Source organism: Somniosus microcephalus, chromosome 3 (assembly GCF_052327205.1).
Source record: "Somniosus microcephalus isolate GS21.2 chromosome 3, FLI_Smic_1.0, whole genome shotgun sequence".
Classification (NCBI taxonomy): domain Eukaryota; kingdom Metazoa; phylum Chordata; class Chondrichthyes; order Squaliformes; family Somniosidae; genus Somniosus; species Somniosus microcephalus.
The window spans coordinates 24473047-24495800 of record NC_140989.1 but is presented as its reverse complement, the minus strand read 5'-3'; the positions used below and the strand labels follow the sequence as shown (position 1 = coordinate 24495800).

Sequence of the window (22754 nt, the reverse complement as noted above, 5' to 3'; positions counted from 1 at the left end):
TATATTCAAGAAGGAGTTAGATATATTTCTTAAGGCTAAAGGGATCAAGGGATATGGGGAGAAAGCAGGGACAGGGTACTGAATTTGGATGATCAGCCATGATCTCATTAAATGGCAGAGCAGGCTCGAGGGGCCGAATGGCCTACTCCTGCTCCTATCTTCTATGTTTCCTTTTTTATCCCTCAATCAACATCACTAAAACAGATTAGCTGGTCATTATCACATTGCTGTTTGTGTGCAAATTGGCTGCCGTGTTTCCTACATTACAACAGTGACTACATTTCCTACATTACAACAGTGACTACATTTCCAAAGTACTTCATTGGCTGTAAAGTGCTTTGGGATGTGAAAGGCGCTATATAAATGCAAGTTCTTTCTTTTCAAGTGTGGCTGCCAGGATTGCACACAGTGTTCAAAGTGAAGTCTGACGAGTGCCTTCTTGAGCCTCTGCATAACCTCTGTGGATTTATACCTCACTCTTGTGGCTATATATCTCAACATTCTATTTGCCTTTTAATTGCTTCTCCACGTTGGACTCTGTTGTGAGCGGATGACTTGAAAATAGGGGCGACTAGATGGTGCAGTGGAATAATTGCTAGCCAATCATTTCTGGAACATGGGATCAAATCCAGCCTAAACCGATCAAACATGAGCAGTCCGCAAAATCAACCAGCAGGGAAAGGGGAACCAATTGAATTGCTAGAGGCGGCGGACCTGAGCGGGAGCGGAGCAAGAGTTGAGCAGGGATAAAGAGCGTGGCGAGAGCAGACCTGAACGGACGGGTTGCACCTCAACAGAGCCGGGACCAATATCCTCATCGGGGGGTTTGCTCGTGCTGTTGGGGAGGGTTTAAACTAAGTTGGCAGGGGGATGGGCACCAGGATGTAGCATTAGAAAGGGGAAATAAAGTGCTCAAAGGATTGGGAGAGACGGATAGCACGAGAGTAAGAGTACGGTATTAGGTGGGGTCAGAGTAAGAGCGAATACAAGACGGTCTAAGATGGGTTTACAGTGCCTGTGTGTAAACGCACGAAGCGTGGTAAATAAGGTTGGTGAGCTGCAGGCGCAAATAGCCACGTGGGAACATAGAAGCATAGAAGATAGGAGCAGGAGTAGGCCATTCGGCCCCTCGAGCCTGCTCCGCCATTCAATGAGATCATGGCTGATCATCCAAACTCAGTACCCTGTCCCTGCTTTCTCCCCATATCCCTTGATCCCTTTAGCCCTAAGAAATATATCTAACTCCTTCTTAAATATATTTAATGAATTGGCCTCCACTGCCTTCTGTGGTAGAGAATTCCACAGGTTCACCACTCTCTGGGTGAAGACGTTCCTCCTCATCTCTGTCCTAAATGGCTTACCCCTTATCCTTAGACTGTGACCCCTGGTTCTGGACTCCCCCGCCATCGGGAACATCCTTCCTGCATCTAGTCTGTCTAGTCCTGTTAGAATTTTATAAGTTTCAATGAGATCCCCTCTCATTCTTCTAAACTCCAGCGAGTATAAGCCCAATCGACCCAATCTCTCCTCATATGTCATTCCTGCCATCCCAGGTATCAGTCTGGTGAATCTTCGCTGCACTCCTCCATGGCAAGAACATCCTTCTATATGATGTTTTGGTGATAACTGAGACCTGGCTTAAAAAAGGGCAGGATTGGGTACTAAATATTCCTGGACATAAGGAAAGATAGGGAAGGAAAGAAAGGAGGTGGGGTGGCAGTATTGATTAAGGAGTATATTACAGTGCTGGATATAATCTACTTGGTTAGAGTTGAGAAACAATAGAGGTGCCATTACACTACTAGGTGTATTCTATAGACCACCTACTGTTGGGAAGGATATAGAGGAATAAATTTTCAGAGAAATTACAGAGAGGTGCAAGACCTATAGAGTAGTGATAATGGGGGACTTCAATTATCCTAATATAGACTGGGATAGTAATAGTGTGAAGAGCAGAGAGGGGGAAGAATTTCTGAAGTGTGTTCAGGAGAACTTTCTTGATCAGTACGTTTCCGGCCCAATGAGGAAGGAGGCATCGCTGCATCTGGTTCTGGGGAATGAGGTGGGTCAGGTGGATCAAGTTTCAGTAGGGGAACATTTAAGGAACAGTGATCATAGTATCATAAGGCTTAGGTTAGCTATGAAAAAGGACAAAGAGCAATCTAGAGTCAAAATACTTAATTGGAGGAGGGCCAATTTCAGTGGATTGAGAACGGACCTGGCCCGGGCAAATTGGAATCAAAGATTGGCAGGCAAAACTGTAATTGAACAATGGGCTGCCTTTAAAGAGGAGATAGTTTGGGTACAGTCAAGGTACATTCCCATGAGGGGGAAAGGTAGGGCGACCAAAGCCAGAGTTCCCTGGATGACAAAAGAGATAGATAAAGCAGAAAAAAGGAGCGTATGACAGATGTCAGGTTGGGAATACAAGCGAGTACCAGGCTGAAACCAGAAAGTTGAGAGGGGAAGTGAAAAAGGAAATAAGAGGGAGTATGGGAATAGACTGGCAGCTAACATAAAAAGGAATCCAAAGGTCTTCTATAGGCATATAAATAGTAAATGGGTAGTAAGAAGAGGGGTGGAGCTGATTAGGGACCAAAAAGGAGACCTACGCATGGAGGCAGAGGGTATGCAGACGCACTGAATGATTACTTTGCATCTGTCTTTATCAAGGAAGCAGATGCTGCCAAAGTCATAATGAAAGAGGAGGTAGTTGAGATATTGGATGGGATAAAAATTGATAGAGATACTAGAAAAGCTGGCTGTACTTAAAAGTAGACAAGACACCAGGACCGGATGGGATGCATCCCAGGATGCTGAGGGAAGTAATGGTGGAAATCGCAGAGGTTCAAGCCATAATCTTCCAATCCTCCTTTAGATACGGAGAATTGCAAATGTTACACCCTTATTCAAAAATGGTGTACGGAGAAACCCAGCAACTACAGGCCAGTCAGTTTAACCTCGGTGGTGGGGAAACGTTTAGAAACGATAATCCGGCACAAAATTAACAGTCACTTCAACATGTGTGGGATTAATTAAGGGAAGCCAGCATAGATTTGTTAACGGCAAATCGTGTTTAACTAACTTGATTGAGTTTTTTGATGAGGTAACAGAGAGGGTTGATGCGGTGTACATTGAAGGGTTGGGATTTGAGCCAGTTGAATGTTGCAGTCAAGCGACACAGCATGACAACCTAGTTTCGGTTGAAACTAGTTGAAACCACAAATGGAACAGATGGTCAGAAACGGAACTACAAAAGTGATTAAGCATGTGGGGATATGAGAAGCTGCAATAACGAGGTTAACACTTGCAGAACAATCAGGTTACGAAGTAACAACTGTCACGCGGATGTATGTAGGGTATATTTGATTAACCTTTGAGCCATGTCCAATCACGAGTCACTGACTCAGATCGGCCGAAGCCACGATGAAGCAAGAATGGACCCTGCGGTCCAGATAACTGGACAAACTTAGATAAAAGGCAGAACTGAAAGAAGGGGCTTAGCTAACGATGTATTAAAGTTATAATTAGGTTTTTGAAGGAATATAATTGGGGGGGGGGGGGTGGCTGTTGCCACGGAGCCGAATTGGCCAAGGAATAAGTAATGTAATAACAGCTATCGGTGTGCTCCAGTCTTGTACTGTATATAAGCTTGTGAATTTTGTTGATCGGAGAGAAGGTGCTCGCACAGACCGCGGGGTCTGAGACGCTTCTCCCAGAGCTCTGTTTTCAATAAACTGCACCTTTTACTTTCAGGCCATAATCTTCCAATCCTCCTTAGATACGGAGAATTGCAAATGTTGCACCCTTATTCAAAAATGGTGTACGGAGAAACCCAGCAACTACAGACCAGTCGGTTTAACCTCGGTGGTGGGGAAACTTTTAGAAACGATAATCCGGCACAAAATTAACAGTCACTTCAACATGTGTGGATTAATTAAGGGAAGCCAGCATGGATTTGTTAACGGCAAATCGTGTTTAACTAACTTGATTGAGTTTTTTGATGAGGTAACAGAGAGGGTTGATGAGGGCAATGCGGTTGATGCGGTGTACATAGACTTCCAAAAGGCGTTTGATAAAGTGCCACATAATAGGCTTGCCAGCAAAGTTGAAGCCCATGGAATAAAAGGGATAGTGGCAGCATGGATATGAAATTGGCTAAGTGACAGGAAACAGAGTAGTGGTGAATGGTTGTTTTTCACACTGGAGGAAGATATACAGCGGTGTTCCCCAGGGGTCGGTACTAGGACCACTGCTTTTCTTGATCTATGTTAATGACTTGGATTTAGGTGTACAGGGCACAATTTCAAAATTTGTGGATGACACAAAACTTGAAAGTATAGTGAACAGTGAGGAGGATAGTGATGGACTTCAAGAGGACATAGACAAACTGGTGGAATGGGCAGACAAGTGGCAGATGAAGTTTAATGCAGAAAAGTGCAAAGTGATACATTTTGGTAGGAAGAACGAGGAGAGGCAATATAAACTAAAGGGTACAATTCTAAAGGGGGTGCATGAACAGAGAGACCTGGGGGTATATGTGCACAAATCGTTGATAAAAAGAAAGACTTGCATTTCTATAGTGCCTTTCATGACCACCGGATGTCCCAAAGTGCTTTACAACCAATAAAGTACTTTTGTTGTAATGTAGGAAATGTAATGTAAGATAAATACCTGAAGGAAAAAAATTTGCAGGGCTACGGAGAAAGGGCGGGGGAGTGGGCTTGACGGGCCGAATAACAACCTCCTCCTGTGCTGTAATCATTCTATGATTCTCTAATTTTCTCGACATTCCCAGGCTGCTTCCACAGTCTCCCTGTTGCTTCCATTGGTTACCTACGTTGCCTGTTCTCTTCCAATGATCAATACTTTGCATTTGATTAAATTCCATTTGCTATATACCTAAAAACAGATTATCTGGTCATTATCACATGGCTGTTTGTGGGAGCTTGCTGTGCATTACAACAGTGACTACACTACAAAAAGTACTTCATTGGCTGTAAAGTGCTTTGGGACGTCCTGAGGTCGTGAAACAGGGCTATAGAAATGCAAGTCTTTTTTTCTTTCTTTCTTTCTTTACCTGCACAAATATAAACCCTTCTGCAAAACCCTAATTGCATCTTCTTTATTTCAGTGTTGTCTGCAAATTTAGCAAGCTTACAATGTCTTCCTGTGTCCCTGCCATGCTGGTGATAAAGACAAGGGTCGGAGTACTGACTCCTGTGGCATGCTAGTTTGTACTTCCTCCACACAGCACTGTGCCTCTCAGGAGTACACTGTTTCCTATCTCTTTTATCCAGTTTCTTATCCAGTCCCACAATCTTCCCAGGATTTCCATGTATTGTAGTTGAATTAGTAGTCTGTCAATTGGGAATTTCTCAAACATTTTCTGGTGGAACGAAAAGCTTGCATTTTATGGCACCTTTCATGTCCCCAAGATGTTCCGAAGCACTTCACAGCGATGTACTTTTGAAATGCAGTCACTGTTGTTTTGTAAGCAAACATGGCAGGCAGTTTCTGCACAGCGAGATCCCACAAACAGCAAATGAGACAAATAATCTGTGTTTAATTGTGTTGGTGGAGAGAGAAATGTTGGCCAGGACAACAGGCGAATTCCCCATCTCTCCTTTAAATAGTGCCATGGGATCTTTTATAGCCAACAACAACAACAACGTGTATTTATATAGCGCCTTTAATGTAGTAAAACGCCCCAAGGCGCTGCACAGGAGTATTTTAAGACAAAAAATTTGACACCGAGCCACAAGGATAAATTAGGGCAGGTGACCAAAAGCTTGGCCAAAGAGGGAGGTAGATGGGACTTTGGTTTAACATCTCGTCTGAAAGATCGCATCGCCGGCAATGCAGCACACCCTGAGAGCTGCATTGAAGCGGCAGAACCCAGTAAAGATGGGTAAAAGGTGATCTGTCATCAGAAGCTGCTATTTCTGTTAGTCAGCCTTTGCCTTTTCTCGTTGTCGGCTGAATCCTGGGTTCAGCCTCTGCTTAATTACTCAGTCCAGTGTTATTGTTTGCTCTCGTCTGTGTAGTGCTCATCGGATTACAATCTCCTATTGTGGGCTTGTGGTGGTGAGTTTAGAAGGTTGTCTATGTTAATTGTACTTAAGTGGTGTATAGCAATTGTGGCAATTTCCTACATTGCAACAGTGACTACAGTTCTAAAGTACTTCATTGGCTGTAAAGTGCTTTGGGATGTCCGGTGGTCGTGAAAGGCGCTATATAAATGCACTGATGGGTGAGACTAGAACTAGGGGGCATAATCTTAGGATAAGGGGCTGCCCTTTCAAAACTGAGATGAGGAGAAACGTCTTCACTCAGAGGGTGGTAAGTCTATGGAATTTGCTACCTCAGAGAGCTGTGGAAGCTGCGACATTAAATAAATTTAAAACGGAGATAGACAGTTTCCTAGCTGATAAGGGAATTAGGGGTTACGAGGAGCGGGCAGGGAAGTGGACGTGAGTCCAGGTCCGGATCAGCCATGATCCTATTGAATGGCGGAGCAGGCCCGAGGGGCCGTATGGCCTACTCCTGCTCCTACTTCTTATGTTCTTAAGTCTTTTTTTCTAATTAATCTGGGACTCTCTTGCTCCCATACAGATGATCTTGGGGGTGCACAGTATGTAATGTGTGTCTCTGTGAATAAAGGCTTGTAAGCAACTAAAGACTAGACTCTAATCTTCTATCTTTCACCAACTGGCTATCTGATTTTGCAGTCTACTGCTTCAGCTTGCTGTGAGCCAACTGAAATATGGTTTCCAGTGTATTACTGAGTCCTAATGCAATTTGCTGCAGTGCTTTTACATAAACTGTGCAGCACAGAAACAGGTCATTGTTTCTGTGCCGGTGTTTATGCTCCACACGAGCCTCCTCCCACCCCTACTTTTTTTATATTAGTTCATGGAATCTGGACGTCGCTGGCAAGGCCAGCATTTATTGCCCATCCCTAGTTGCCCCTTGAGAAGGTGGTGGTGAGCCGCCGTCTTGAACCGCTGCAGTCCGTGTGGTGAAGGTACTCCCACAGTGCTGTTAGGGAGGGAGTTCCAGGATTTTGACCCAGCATTGATGAAGGAATGGTGATATACTTCCCAAGTCAGGATGGTGTGTGATTTGGAGGGGCACTTGGAGGTGGTGGTGTTCCCGTGTGCCTGCTGCCCTTGTCCTTCTAGGTGGTAGAGGTCGCGGGTTTGGGAGGTGCTGCCGAAGAAGCCTTGGTGAGTTGCTGCAGTGCATCTTGTAGATGGTACACACTGCAGCCATGGTGCACCAGTGGTGGAGGGAGTGAATGTTTAAGGTGGTGGATGGAGTGCCAATCAAGCGAGCTGCTTTGTCCTGGTTGATGTCGAGCTTCATCTCTGAATATCCTTGTTTGTATTTAAGATATGGAAGTACAGGTAGACTATCCTTTATCTGAAAACCTCGGGACCAGCCGTGTTTCGGTTTTCGGAAAATTTCGAATTTCGGAAGGTATTTTATAAGACTGGGAAATTTGTCGGGGGTGGGTCGGCGGGGGGGTGGGGGTCGGCGAGGGTCGGGGGCGGCGGGGGTCCGCGGGGGGGGGGGTCGGCAGGAGTTGGGGTCGGCGGGGGTCGGGGTCGTGCGCACGACTTACGCTGACCCTCTGCTCAGCGTAAGTCGTGAGCCACTCTGGTCATGTCGTGCGCACGACTTACGCTGAACAAAAAAACCTTCGGTTTTTAGAGGGTTTTGGTTTTCGGAAGTTCGGATAAAAGGTAGTCTACCTGTACTTTCTCAGAAAATAAGACTATTTTGAAGGAATTTCATTTATATGCAAAATGCTGGCTAAAATATGGGACCATGGACTGGAGATGCCAACACTAGACGATTTAACTGGCTTTTTCTTTCCACTTTTCTCTCCCACTCTCTTGAAAACACTAACTCTTGGGTATAGACGCCAGCAGTCTTCTGGTATCTTGCCCAGTGGTTGTATTTCAAGGGTGAGCTCAAAAAATGTGTCTCAGCATGTTATTTGCCCATAGGGGCATTCCAGCTGAGCCCAGTCCTGTTGTCCCCTGCAGTTTTCTGCAGTAGTTGGATGGCAATCAGAAGGGGGAATCCCTTCGCCAACACCATCAAAACAGATTAATTAGTTACCCCTAGACTTGACTCTTCCAACGCACACCTGGCTGGCCTCCCATGTTCTACCCTCTGTAAACTTGTGGCCATCCAAAGCTCGGCTGCCCGTGTCCTAACTCGCACCATGTCCCATTCACCCATCACCCCTGTGCTTGCTGACCTACCCGGTTAAGCAACGCCTGGATTTTAACATTCTCATCCTTGTTTTCCAACCCCTCCATGGCCTCGTCCCTGCCTATCTCTGTAACCTCTTCCAGTCCCACAACCCCCCATGATATCTGCGGTCCTCTAATTCTGCCCTCTTGATCGTCCCTGATTATAATCGCTCAACCATTGGTGGCCGTGCCTTCTGTTGCCTGGGCCCTAAGCTCTGGAATTCCCTGCCTAAACCTCTCCGCCTCTCATTCCTCCTTTAAAATGCTCCTTAAAACCCACCTCTTTGACCAAGTTTTTGGTCATCTGCCCTAATATCTCCTTATCTGGCTCGGTGTCAAATTTTGCTCCTGTGAAGGGCCTTGGGACGTTTTACGATGTCATGTTATCTTTGATTGTGGAACTTTGTGCCTAAAATGCCCTGTTCACAGATGTAACTATCATTGCACTTGGGGAAAAAAAAACTAATTTTATGTAAAGCACTTTCGAGACGCAATACGGCACACTATAAGTAGAACACTTTCCTCTCGCCCTCTTCTTTTGGGGAGTTTCTACTGGGTGTGCAAAGCCCAATTCCCACCGTGTGCATGCACTAAAGAACCAACTGCCGAAGCTGTAGTTTCTCAGTGAATATCCTGTTCATGTTTGTTCTCTCTGTCTCTAGTAACTATATAGATAGAATGAGAAGCTTGCGGCGGAGTGTTGTGTTGGAGATCGTATAGAGTTACATAGCACAGACACCGGCCATTTGGCCCAACTGATCCACGCCGGCATTTATGCTCCACACGAGCCTCCTCCCACCCCTCTTCGTCTGACTCTTACAGCATATCCTTCTATTCCTTTCACCCTCCTGTGTTTATCTAGCTTCCCCTTAAAAGCATCTATACTATTTGCCTCAACTACTCCTTGTTATAGCAGGTTCCACATTCTTACCATTCTTTGAGTAAAGAAAAAAATATATTTATATATTATTATAATATATATATTGAACTTGAGCACATAAAGCTAGGCTGACACTCCAGTGCAGTGCTGAGGGAGTGCGGCACTGTCGGAGGTGCCGTCTTTCGGAGGAGACGTCTTACCGAGGCCCCGTCTGCGCTCTCAGGTGGACGTAAAAGATCCCATGGCAGTATTTCGAAGAAGAGCAGGGGAGTTCTCCCTGGTGCCCTGGCCAATATTTATCCCTCAATCAACATAACAAAAACAGATTATCTGGTCATTATCACGTTGCTGTTTGTGGGACCTTGCTGTGTGCAAATTGGCTGCCGCGTTTCCCACATTACAACACTTCAAAAGTACTTTACTGACTGTAAAGCGCTTTGAGACATCCGGTGGTCGTGAAAGGTGCTACATAAATGCAAGTCTTTCTTTCTATATATTACATATGTTCTGCTTTCTCATGTGCCTTGCACGTCTCTCAAAGTGATCATCCCAAAGGATCCAGCAATGATAGTCATCCTACACACGAGTGTTCTTTTGCTTTCCCTGCTCCTAAAGCACATACTGTTCGCTTTTATAAAGTGAAAATTGATCCTTTTGATAGACCTGTGTATATTGAGCAATAAACTCCCCTCCTTTACTATTTTCCTCCTCAGTCTAATTGTCAAAATTCTGAATGGTCCTTACATGATTGAAACTCCCGTCGAGCTCCTTTTGACATGTCTTGCTGTCTGATTAGCCTGAAGCGGTAAGATCTTGTGTTTGAAAGTGGTGGGATTGATATTTAAGAAAATGGGGAAGCACCAATAAAAACGTCATGTTAAGCAGCGCGCCTAATTTTACAGGATGCATTAGACAGCTTCCTGCTCAGTAGCTTTTCATCAAATAATTTTGAATAACGAGAGAGTAAATTTCAAAAGCTTATTAAGGTAATATTAGTGAGCATTACCAAAGGAGAGAAAGTGTTCTGATTGCGAACCTGTTGCAGTTGTTGTTTTGTGTTCCATAAACTTTGGTAAGTGCATTAATTTGGGGATGAAGAGAGAGAATTTGTGTTAATGTTAAACCAGTTGAGTTTTGAAGTCAATGAATTATCCACCTATGTTTCTGCTGATGGTTAGGAAAGGTCAATCCAATACATCAGGGTGGGAGAGGGTGGACACACTGATTAGAGAAAGGGAGTAGGCACTGGAGGAGTAAAGTTGGGTGATTGAGGGGTGGGAGGAAGGCAGGTCGGAGATGTTAGAACATTAAATTTAATTAATTAGAAATATTAAATGTAATCTCATTGAAACATATACATTTCTTAAAGTCCACTCCTCTATCGCCCCCAACACCCCTTCCCCTTTGCCTGGCACCTTCCCGTGCAAGCGCAGGAGATGCAACACCTGCCCTTATACCTCCCCACTTCCCACTGTCCGGGGCCCCAAACACCCCTTCCAGGTGAAACAGCGATTTACTTGTACTTCTTGCAATTTAGTATACTGTGTTCGCTGCTCACGATGTGGCCTCCTCTACATTGGGGAGACCAAACGCAGATTGGGTGACCGCTTTGCGGAACACCTCCATTCAGTCCGTAAGGGTGACCCCGAGCTTCCGGTCACCTGTCACTTTAATTCACCGCCCCATTCCCACTCGGACCTCACCGTCCTCGGCCTCTTGCATTGTTCCACGGAAGCTCAGCGTAAGCTCGAGGAACAGCACCTCATCTTTCGATTAGGCACTTTACAGCCTTCTGGATTCAACATAGAGCTCAACAATTTCAGATCATAACCTCGGCCCCTATCATATATATATTTTTTATCCACACTTTTGTTCTGTTCTTCTCTCCCACATGGCAGCTGTCTTTCATTCTGCCAGCGCAATTTACACTTCATCTAGAGCCATCCTTTGTTTCTTAACCTGTCCCATTACCATCTCCTTTTGCCTTGAATATCTCTTAATGCCTCTCAATGTCTCTTAACCTCTCCTGCCTTCTATCCTATCACAGACCTTCCCTTTTGTTATTTCATCCCCTCCCCTCTTTCCCAGCCACTACACTTGCTTAAAAATCTGTTCCATTTCCAGCTTTTTTCCAGTTCTGACGAAAGATCATCGACCTGAAACATTAACTCTGTTTCTCTCTTCACAGATGCTGCCTGACCTGCTGAGTTTCTCCAGCATTTTCTGTTTTTATTTCAGATTTCCAGCATCTGCAGTATTTTCTATTTTCTTTTTGTAGATGCTGAGAGGTTGCTTCCTCTGGCTGGGGAGTCCAGAACCAGGGGTCACAGTCTCAGAATAAGGGGTCGGCCATTTATGACTGAGATTAGGAGAAATGTCTTCACTCAGAGGGTGGTGAATCTTTGGAATTCTCTGCCCCAGAGGGCTGTGGAGGCACAGTCGTTGAGTATATTCAAGACAGAGATCGATAGATTTTTGGATACTAAGGATATGGTGATGGGGCGAGAAAGTGGAGTTGAGGTCAAGGATCAGCCATGATCTTATTGAATGGCGGAGCAGGCTCGAAGGGCCGACTCCTGCTCCTATTTCTTATGTTCTAGGAATGCCTGGAGCAACTTGCGCTCTCAAACATACTTAAATTTTCATGTGGGGAAAAAATGACAATGGGCAGAACCATCAGATAAATATCAATGGCACAAGAGATGGTTCAAGGAGGGAAAATGAGCAAAATACCTACAATGACAGTAGATAGAGGGCTTGGCACAATCTTTTACAATCCAGTCCGATAGCCCAGGATACTCTGTTGCCGCAGGAGAGTTATCCCCGGTGCCCTGGCCAATATATCTCCCTCAACCAACATAACAAAAACAGATTATCTGGCCATTATCACATTGCTGTTTGTGGGAGCTTGCTGTGCGCAAATTGGCTGCCGCGTTTCCCACATTACAACAGCGACTACACTCCAAAAGTACTTCATTGGCTGTAAAGCGAGTATGATTTGGACAGGTTGGGTGATTGGGCAGAAGCATGGCAGATGCAATATAACGTGGATAAATGCGAGGTTATCCACTTTGGTGGCAAAAACAGGAAAGCAGATTATTATCTGAATGGCAATAGATTGGGAGAAGGGGAAGTGCAACGAGACCTGGGCATCCTTGTGCACCAGTCGCTGAAGTTAAGCATGCAGGTGCAGCAGGCGGTTAAGAAGGCAAATGGTATGTTGGCCTTCGTAGCGAGAGGGTTTGAGTACAGGAACAAGGATGTCTTGCTGCAGTTGTACAGGGCCTTGGTGAGACCGCATCTTGGGCACTGTGTGCAGTTTTGGTCGCCTTATCTGAGGAAGGATGTTCTTGCCATGGAAGGAGTGCAGCGAAGATTCACCAGGCTGATACCTGGGATGGCAGGAATGACGTATGAGGAGAGATTGTGTCGATTGGGCTTCTACTCACTGGAGTTTAGAAGAATGAGGGGATCTCATTGAAACTTATAAAATTCTAACAGGACTAGATGCAGGAAGGATGTTCCTGATGGTCGGGGAGTCCAGAACCAGGTGTCACAGTCTAAGGATAAGGGGTAAGCCATTTAGGACTGAGATGAGGAGGAATTTCTTCACCCAGAGAGTGGTGAACCTGTGGAATTCTCTACCACAGAAGGCAGTTGAGGCCAATTCATTAAATATATTCAAGAAGGAGTTAGATATATTTCTTAAGGCTAAAGGGATCAAGGGATATGGGGAGAAGGCAGGGACAGGGTACTGAATTTGGATGATCAGCCATGATCTCATTGAATGGCGGAGCAGGCTCGAGGGGCCGAATGGCCTACTCCTGCTCCTATCTTCTATGTTTCCATGAGACGTCTGGTGGTCGTGAAAGGTGCTGTATAAATGCAAGTCTCTCTTTTCTAGGATAAGGGGAATATCACACAGTCTGGAAAAGATTTTACAAGGGGAGGGAGGGCAACATCGTGGGCTGTGTGGGAACCAATGATAAAGATAAAAAGGCCTGTGGTGAATTTAGGGAAGAAGTTTAGGGGTCGGACTTCACCGGTGGCAATCTCAGGATTACTTCCCCAAATGTGTGCTAGAATAGGGAAGGACAAGAAGAGTAGGGAAATCAGTGCATGGCTTCCTTTGGTGTCACGAAGAGGGATTCCACTTTGGCACCAGTTTTGAGACACATGGGTGCTGATCCACAAGGATCAGGGCTATATCTCAAAAGGTGCTAATATACTGGTACGGTTATATAGGAAAGTGTCAAGATAATTAAACTAGGAGGTGGGGGCGGGGGGGTGGGTGGTGGTGCGGAATGAGAAAGGACTATCGTGGGAAAAGGTGTGGTCTTTGGGGAAACGAGCTGGGAGAAATTATTTTACTGGAAGATCTAGACTTAATAGCAATAGCAAAGATCTGTGCAAATTGGACAGGAAGGGAAAAATAAACATATTGAGATATAATATTAGAAGAGTTAGAAAAGATAGCAAAGGAGCTGGAGTGGTAATATTGTTTTTTTTAAGGGATACATGACGTAGAGAGAGGTGATGTAGACAAAGAAAAGGATACAGATAAATTCAGTATTGTCGGAGCTGAAAGATTTATTTAATTTTTTTTTACAAAGAGCGTGCATCAAAGTGCCAGGGGCTGACAGGATACATCTGAGGACCCAGAGGGAGATGCAGAGGCCCTAGAAATTATATTTCAGGGCTCTATTTGTGTGGATATTTTTATTGCAGACCTCCAAATTGTGGGAAGGAAGTGGAAGAGGAACTCTCCGACTAGAGAAATGAACAAGAATAACAGGATTATTGTTCTGGGAGATTTTAATTACCCGCTTATCGATCAGGACAGAGCGAGGGAGTAAATGGAGAAATGGGAATGGAATTTCTAAAATGTGTAGAGGACTCCTTCCTCAAGCAGTATGTTAATGGGCCTGCAAGGGAGGAGTTGTTGCTATAGATCTGGTTATGGACGATGAAATGGATCAGGTAGATGAACTGAATGTGGATGAGCACCTTTGGAGTATCAACCCAATATGACACGGTTTAAGATTCAACTAGAAAGGGGAAAAAGTCGGTACAAAACCTAGAGCAACAGATTGGGTTACGGCAGATTTTTAAAAGATGAGGAGCAAACTAGCTGAGTTTGGAAGAGAAATTGGCACAGGGACCGTGGAGCGACAGTGGGATGTTTTTGTTAAAAAGAGGTTGCAGAGGTACAGATTAATATTTCTTTAAAAAGGAAGGAAGCTACTCATACTTTTAGGGTGCTTGGGCAAAGAAAGACTCGCATTTCTACCGCTCCTTTCACAACCTCAGGACGTCTCAAAGCGCTTTACAGCCAATGAAATACTTTTGAAGTGTGGTCACTGTAGTCGTCGTCTTCTTAGGCAGTCCCTCGGAACCGAGGATGACTTGCTTCCACATTAAAAATGAGTTCGCAGGTGACTGATGAGTCCAATGCGGGACCTACAGTCTCTGTCACAGGTGGGGCAGACGGTGGTTGAAGGGGCGGGTGGGTGGGGTGCTTGGGTTGACGTGCGCTCCTTGCGCTTGGTTTCCGCTTGCTCCCAGCGAAGAGACTCGAGGTGTTCGGCGCCTTCCCGGATGCTTCTCCTCCACTTTGTGCGGTCTTGGGCCAGGGATTCCCAGGTGTCGGTGGGGATGTTACACTTTTTCAAGGAGGCTTTGAGGGTGTCCTTGAAGCGTTTCCTCTGCCCACCTGGGGCTCTCTTGCCGTGCCGGAGCTCCGAGTAGAGCGCTTGTTTTGGGAGTCTCGTATCGGGCATGCGGACAATGTGACCCGTCCATCGGAGCTGATTGAGCGTGGTCAGAGCTTCGATGCTGGGTAATGTAGGAAACGCGGCAGCCAATTTGCACACAGCAAGCTCCCACAAACAGCAATGTGATAATAAATACAGATATTGGAAGCCAGTTACAATTGGAAAAAGAGAGCCTATAAAAATAATAATGAGAAAACTAAAGGAGAATATGAAAATAGAAGAAAAGAGGTTAAATGTGGGCTAGGAAAGCTAAGGGGGAATATGAGGAAAACATTTCCAAAAATATCAAAAGGCACAGTAAAAAAGAGAATTGGTAAAAGCGAGGTGGGACCCCTCCCCAAGAGGACAGGATTGGCAATTTGTAGATGATGATCAAAAATAGGCAGAGGTGCTTAATACTGTAAGTATTTTGCACCGGTCTTTATTAAAGAGGATATTAGAGAGACAGTGACTCCTGAATTGGTTGAGAGGAAGCTGAGTGATATTATGAAGGATTAAAGAAAAAACGTCGATGGGTTAGTTAAGCTAAAGGAAGTGGAAGTGGCAGAGCCACTTGGAATACATCCAAGTATCCTGAGGGAGATGAGGGAGAAAATTGCAGAGGCCCTAAAAATTATAATGTGCTGGGAGACTGGAGAGTTTCCAGCATAGTACTCATTTTAAAAAAGGGAGATGAAGCTAATCTAGGTAATTGCAGACCAGTTAAGGAAAATTTTAGAGTCTATAATTAAGGATGAAATTGCCACACATCTAGATAAAGATAAAATAGAAGTACTGTAGTCAGCACGGATTCAAAAGGGATGACCGTGCTTGACAAACCTCGTTGAATTCTTTGAGGACATAACAGACATGGTAGAGGGGGAAATGCAGTACATGGACTTGAGGAAATCCTTTGACAAGGTATCACGCGGGCGATTGTTCGAGAAAATTAAGGGTTATGGAATTAGGAGGTGGTTAGGAATATGGATTAAAAATTGGTTAGAAGGGAATAAAACCGAGAGTAGGAGTTGAGGAGCGGTTTTGTCAAGAGTGGTTGGAAGCAACGTTCCCTCAAAGCTGCATGGCCGCGCAGCCCAGGACTGGCTTTTCCCATGTGAAATTTCAGGCAGGCGCGAAACTTTGAATGGGCCGCGCAGCCCGTTAAAGGGACTACGCACCTCACAAAAAAAAATTAGGGGGAACATTGGTTGGAAGTGGACAGGGATGTCCCACAGGGCTCAGTTCTGTTGCTATTTCTGTTCACTATGTCTATCAAAGTTTGGGATATGGGCCCAGAGGGACTGGCGTCAGAACTTGCAGATGATACCAAAAATAAAAGCTGTAGTTAATTCTTCAGAAGACCAGAGGAAGCTCCAAAGGGATACTGATAAGGGGGTGGGCGGCGATGGGCTAAAACATGGCTGTTGGAATTCTGTGTCTCTAAGTGTGAGGTGAATACATTTACACCAAAAAAAAGCGATAATTATACTCTGAATCTACGTAGGCTTCGTGCTGCGGTAGAGCAGAGGGATTTGAGGGGACCAAGTTCATAAGACATTAAAGGCAGATTGATAAGGCTATTTATTAAAAAAAAAAAAGGGCATTTTATCACTGGGTATAGAATAAAAGCAAAGATGAGCTATCAAAAAACGATAAGTCCTCAGTTACATAGAAACATAGAAGATAGGAGCAGGAGTAGGCCATTCGGCCCCTCGAACCTGCTCCGCCATTCAATGAGATCATGGCTGATCATCCAAACTCAGTACCCTGTCCCTGCCTTCTCCCCATATCCCTTGATCCCTTTAGCCTTAAGAAATATATCTAACTCCTTCTTGAATATATTTAATGAATTGGCTTCAACCGCCTTCTGTTGTAGAGAATTCCACAGGTTCACCACTCTCTGGGTGAAGAAATTCCTCCTCATCTCTGTCCTAAATGGCTTACCCCTTATCTTTAGACTGTGACCCCTGGTTCTGGACTCCCCGGCCATCGGGAACATCCTTCCTGCATCTAGTCTGTCTAGTCCTGTTAGAATTTTATAAGTTTCAATGAGATCCCCTCTCATTCTTCTAAACTCCAGCGAGTATAAGCCCAATCGACCCAATCTCTCCTCATACGTCATTCCTGCCATCCCAGGTATCAGTCTGGTGAATCTTTGCTGAACTCCTTCCATGGCAAGAACATCCTTCCTCAGATAGAATACTGTGTGCGGTATTGGGCTCTAAACTATATGAAGAATATTGAGGCTTTAGAGAGGGTACAGTGCCGATTCACTAGGATACTACCCGGTATGAGGAAATATGAATACAAAGAACAGTTTGAAAAATCGGGGCATTAACAACAGATTACAGGTGATGTGATACAAGGGTTTAAAATGATGAAAGGATGGGACAGGGAAGATAGAAGCAAACTGTCTCTCGTTGTTGAGGAGACTGGAGCAAGGGGCCATAGCTACAAGATTAAATGTAAGAGCTTGAGAACAGAGGGCAGGAGGAAGTTCTTCACACACAGTTGTGAGGCTGTGGGTTTCACTTCCAGGGTTAGTGGTTGAGGCAGGAACTGTGTGGAACTGGGAAAATGTGACTAGGACTATTTGCTCGCATGGAGGTTACATACCGACAAGGATTGGTTGGGCCGAATGGCCTATTGCCATGTTGTAACTTCTGTGTATTTCTATGTAAGCTATTACAGTACATAATTTTAATATCAGTAAATAGGGAACAGCTATTCCCTCTGGCGAGAGGGTCAATAACAAGAGGTAATAGATTCAAAATCACTGGCAAAAGAGGGGAGATGAGAAGAATTTTTTTGTACTCAGTCGTGGGGATCTGAAAAGGTGGTGGAAGCTGATTCCGTTAATTTTAAAAAGGGAGTTGGCCGGGTACTTGAGGATGAGGAACTTACAGGGTCACGGACAATAAGTTGGGGGGTGGGACTGAGCACAACTGCTCTTTCAAAGAGCCAACATGGGCACGACGGGCCGAATGGCCTCCTTCTGTGCTGTAAGTTTCTATGACTCTGAGTACTGCTGGAGACCAGCTTGGAGCTGTTCTCTCTGTGCCAGGAATGAGAGTTCTAGACGCAGAGTCTTTCATATGTAGATTTATTTGAGGAAATGATACTCGCAGACAGTACACATAAGGACGCGACGGCTGTGGGAGACCTCGCATTACTGTTGCTGCGCTCAATTACAGGGTCTTCCTAACTTTGCGCTCCAATGCTCTCGCTTTTATCCCTCATTACATCATGTCCTGCATTCTATGAACTTTATCTTTAATTTACACTAACTACCATGAGCTCATCATTCCACACATTTGGGGCAGGATTTTCATTGGGCCGTGGAGTCGGGATTGGAGGTGCGTGGGGGGTTAAAATCCCGAAATCAGGGGTCCCGACCCCATCCCGCACCCAAACCCGCCTCCAAGCCAGTTTCAAAGGAGGCGGGTACCCGCCCCGCACTGGGACCCGCCTACCCGCGGCGGGAAGGGATTAGTGCCAATTAACTGCCTGTTAACAGGTAGTTTATAGCCTAATCCCTATTTTGAGGGGTGTCGTGTGAGATTCCCGGCGGCTCCAAACCACGCCAGGTTAGAGCAGGCGGGTTGAAGGACTTGGAGGGGTCGCGATGTCGGTGTTCAGGTGAGTGATGGGTGCATGAGTGCAAAGGTAAGTGTGTTTGGTGTGTCTAAAGTGTGTAAAGAAGTTTAAATTACCTGTACTTACCTTAACAGCCTTTCTTCCTGTAGGCGTCGGGAGTCCCATCACTCAGCCGGCACTGAAAGCAAAATGGCTGCGATCTGTCAAAATTGACAGCCTTCAGCTTTCATTGCCGGTGACAGTTCTAACTGAGTCTGTGTAGAAGGACTCAGGTTAGAAGTCAGACTGTCAGTGTTTGACAGCTTCAAACAGCTGTGAAACACTGATATTTCATCTGTCAAGACCTCTTGACAGATGAAATTTCAGTCTGTGACATCACCTGTTGCCGGGTGGCCCTTAATTGGCCTGCTGAGCCCGCTGGGCGGGCTCAACAAGGTCAATCAAGGGAAAATCGTGTGGATTGGCCGGACGTCGATGTAGGCGGGACTACAACCCGAAAGTTGTTGTCCCGCCTCCTTCCCGACAGCTTAATGAAAATCGACCCCTTGGTGTTAGCGGGTGAAAGTTCCATAATGTGTCTCACAATGTAACAAAAACTGTCTCGTCTCCTTAAATATAAAGAAGAGGTAAACATACAGGGCAGGATTTTCACTGGGCCGTGGACTCGGGATTGGAGGCGTGGGGGGGAGGGGGGTAAAATCCCAAAATCAGGGGTCCCGACCCCATCCCGCACCAAAACCCGCCTCCATGCCAGTTTCAAAGGAGGCGGGTACCCGACCCCCACTGGGACCCGCCTACCCGAGGCGGGAAGGGATTAGTGCCAATTAACTGCCTGTTAACAGGTAGTTAACAGGCAGTTTTTAGCATAATCCTGATTTTTATGGTTGAACTGTGGGATTCCCGACTGCTCCAAACCACGCCAAGTTAGAGGAGACAGGCCGTCGGGTTGAAGGACTTGGAGGGGTCAAGATGTCGGTGTTCAGGTGAGTGATGTGTGCATGAGTGCAAAGGTAAGTGTGTTTGGTGTATAAAAAGTGAATAAATAAGTTTTACATACCTTTTCTTACATAGAAACATAGAAGATAGGAGCAGGAGTAGGCCATTCGGCCCTTCGCGCCTGCTCCGCCATTCAATGAGATCATGGCTGATCATCCAAATTCAGTACCCTGTCCCTGCCTTCTCCCCATATCCCTTGATCCCTTTAGCCTTAAGAAATATATCCAACTCTTGAATATATTTAATGAACTGGCCTCCACTGCCCTCTGTGGCAGAGAATTCCACATGTTCACCACTCTCTGGGTGAAGAAATTCCTCCTCATTTCAGTCCTAAATGGCTTACCCCTTATCCTTAGACAATGACCCCTGGTTCTGGACTCCCCGGCCATCAGAAACATCCTTCCTGCATCTAGTCTGTCCAGGCCTGACAGAATTTTATAGGTTTCGATGAGATCCCCTCTCAATCTTCTAAACTCCAGTGAGTATAACCCCAATCGACACAATCTCTCCTCATACGTCATTCCTGCCATCCCAGGTATCAGCCTGGTGAATCTTCGCTGCACTCCTTCCATGGCAAGAACGTCCTTCCTCAGGTAAGGCGACCAAAACTGCACACAATACTCAAGGTGCGGTCTCACCAAGTCCCTGTACAACTGTAGCAAGACATCCTTGTTCCTGTACTCGAACCCTCTTGCTACGAAGGCCAACATACCACTTGCCTTCTTAACCGCCTGCTGCACCTGCATGCTTACCTTCAGCGACTGGTGCACAAGAACACCCAGGTCTCTTTGCACTTCCCCTTCTCCCAATCTATTGCCATTCAAATAATAATCTGCCTTCCTGTTTTTGCCACCAAAGTGGATAACCTCACATTTATCCACATTATAGTGCATTTGCCATGTTTCTGCCCAATCACCCAACCTGTCCAAATCGTACTGGAGTTTCACGACATCCTCCTCACAGCATACCCTCCCACCCAGCTTTGTGTCATCTGCAAATTTGGAGATATTACATCCAATTCCCTCGTCCAGATCATTAATATATATTGTGAACAGCTGGGGTCCTAGGACCGATCCTTGCGGTACCTCACTAGTCACTGCCTGCCACTCGGAAAACGATCCGTTTATTCCAACTCTTTGCTTTCTGTCCGCCAACCAGTTCTCTATCCAAGTCAATACCTTGCCCCCAATCCCATGTGCCTTAATTTTGCATGCTAATCTCTTATGTGGGACCTTATCGAAAGCCTTCTGAAAGTCCAAATACACCACATCCACTGGTTCTCCCTTATCTATTTTACCAGTTACATCCTCAAAAAATTCCAGTAGATTAGTCAAGCATGATTTACCTTTTGTAAATCCATGTTGACTTTGTCCGATCCTGTCACTGCTTTCCAAGTGCTCTGCTATTACATCTTTTATAATGGACTCTAGCATTTTCCCCACTATCGATGTCAGGCTTACCGGCCTATAATTCCCCGCTTTTTCTCTACCACCTTTTTTAAATAGTGGGGTAACATTAGCTACCCTCCAATCTATGGGTACTGTTCCAGAGTCTATCGAGTTCTGGAAGATGACCTTTTCAGCCTTCCTTTAGGTCTCAGGAGTCCCTCATCTTACCGGCACAGAAAGCAGAATGGCTGCGAACGGTCAAAAGTTGCAGCCTGCAGCTTTCTGTGCAGGAGAGATTTCTAACTGAGTCTGTGGAGAAGGACTCACGTTAGAAGACTGTCAGTGTTGACCGCTTCAAACAGCTGTGAAACACTGATATTTCAACAGTCGAAACCTTTTGACAGATGAAATTTCAGTCTGTGACGTCACCTGTTGCCGGGTGGCCCTTAATTGGCCTGCTGAGCCCGCTGGGCGGGCTCAACAAGGTCAATCAAGTTAAAATCGCGTGGATTGGCCGCATCTCGATGGAGGCGGGACTACAACCCCAAAAGCCTCCAACCCGACTCCTGAATGAAAATCCTGCCCATAGGCCCTGAATTTCCAATCAGAGGCTTCCGATTGGAAGTTCCAGGTTTCAGCGGGTGGCTGCCTCCAATCAGATAAAATTCTATGAACCTACCTGCTGGTTCCATAGATCCCGAGTTTCCGATCCTGGGATCTCCTCTTTGAAATGCGCAGAGGCCCACGTATCCCAGGTGTCGCATGCGGTTCGCAAGCGTCCCCGGGATCACATGGGCCAGCCCAACCAATGGAAGAAGGGAACCCCCCTTCATACTTTTGACGGTTCCGTATGTACAGAACTGTCAAAAGTACGAATGGGGATGACTGCAAAAATGCACCAACACACTGAAATAAATAAATAAAAACCATTACACATATAAAATTAATTAAAATGGCATTTAATAAAATTTAATTTTCATTTAACATATTTATTGAATTTTTTTAATGTTTTAATGGTGCTTAATATAACCTTACCTTATTGGACAGGGTTTTTAATTTATAAGTGAGTGATAAAATCTTATTTTTCTATTTTTTTAAACTCTCATGCTGGTAAAAGCAGGCTTCACCAGGCGTAAGAATTCTATGGCCTTTCAGCGGGCGGAGGTTGAGCAAATAGCGCAACTCTCCACCCGCAGAGGCACTTTTCTTGGGCATGCGGATGAATTCTTGACAAATAGCAAGTTCCGGGTTTCAGCGCGTGCGCTTCGCATGCCCAAACCTGGAACGTGCGCGGCCCCTATGGGCGCGTACACACCTCGTACGCTCCCGTGGGGGGTTGGAAAATATGGGCCAATGCCATCAAAACAGATGGATTTATCTACCCGAAGGTCAGGACTATGCAAACTATCTTCATGACGACAATGATACCAACCTCGCAAGGGGACTTGGAGATTTGGGCTGAATTTTGGCCTTTTTCCAGAATGCCGTTGGCTGTTTGTTACAAAATGGTGTCTTTACCATAAAATAGATTTTCTAATGCAACCTTTTTGGCCAGAGATCCCAGCAATTGTCATTAGGATTTCCATGCAGGGAAATGGTCGTACTGTGTCTGCATGTATACTGAAAAGCACTAGTTATGCATTTGACCCTTCTAAATTTGTGTAACGTTAAGACAGCGTTTTATAACACAAGGGTGAATTGCTGGTAGTGACAGGTTTGTCACACAGTGGAAGCAGTTTGAAGTAATGAATTAAGAGTATCGCACAACTTAAAACACATTTGGGTGTAAGTGTGATTTTTTTTTTCTATAGCAGGTTGATATTCTAGATAAGCTCAATGATAACTCTTGGGCACTGATGATGATATTCACTCG

The 22754-nt window shown here is 45.3% G+C and overlaps 1 protein-coding gene across 1 annotated transcript in view; it reads right to left on the bottom strand.

The window, feature by feature from the left end:
* ints9 (integrator complex subunit 9) overlaps positions 1 to 22754 on the bottom strand; it is a 64380-nt gene that overhangs the window by 41026 nt on the left and 600 nt on the right. The window lies entirely within an intron of this gene.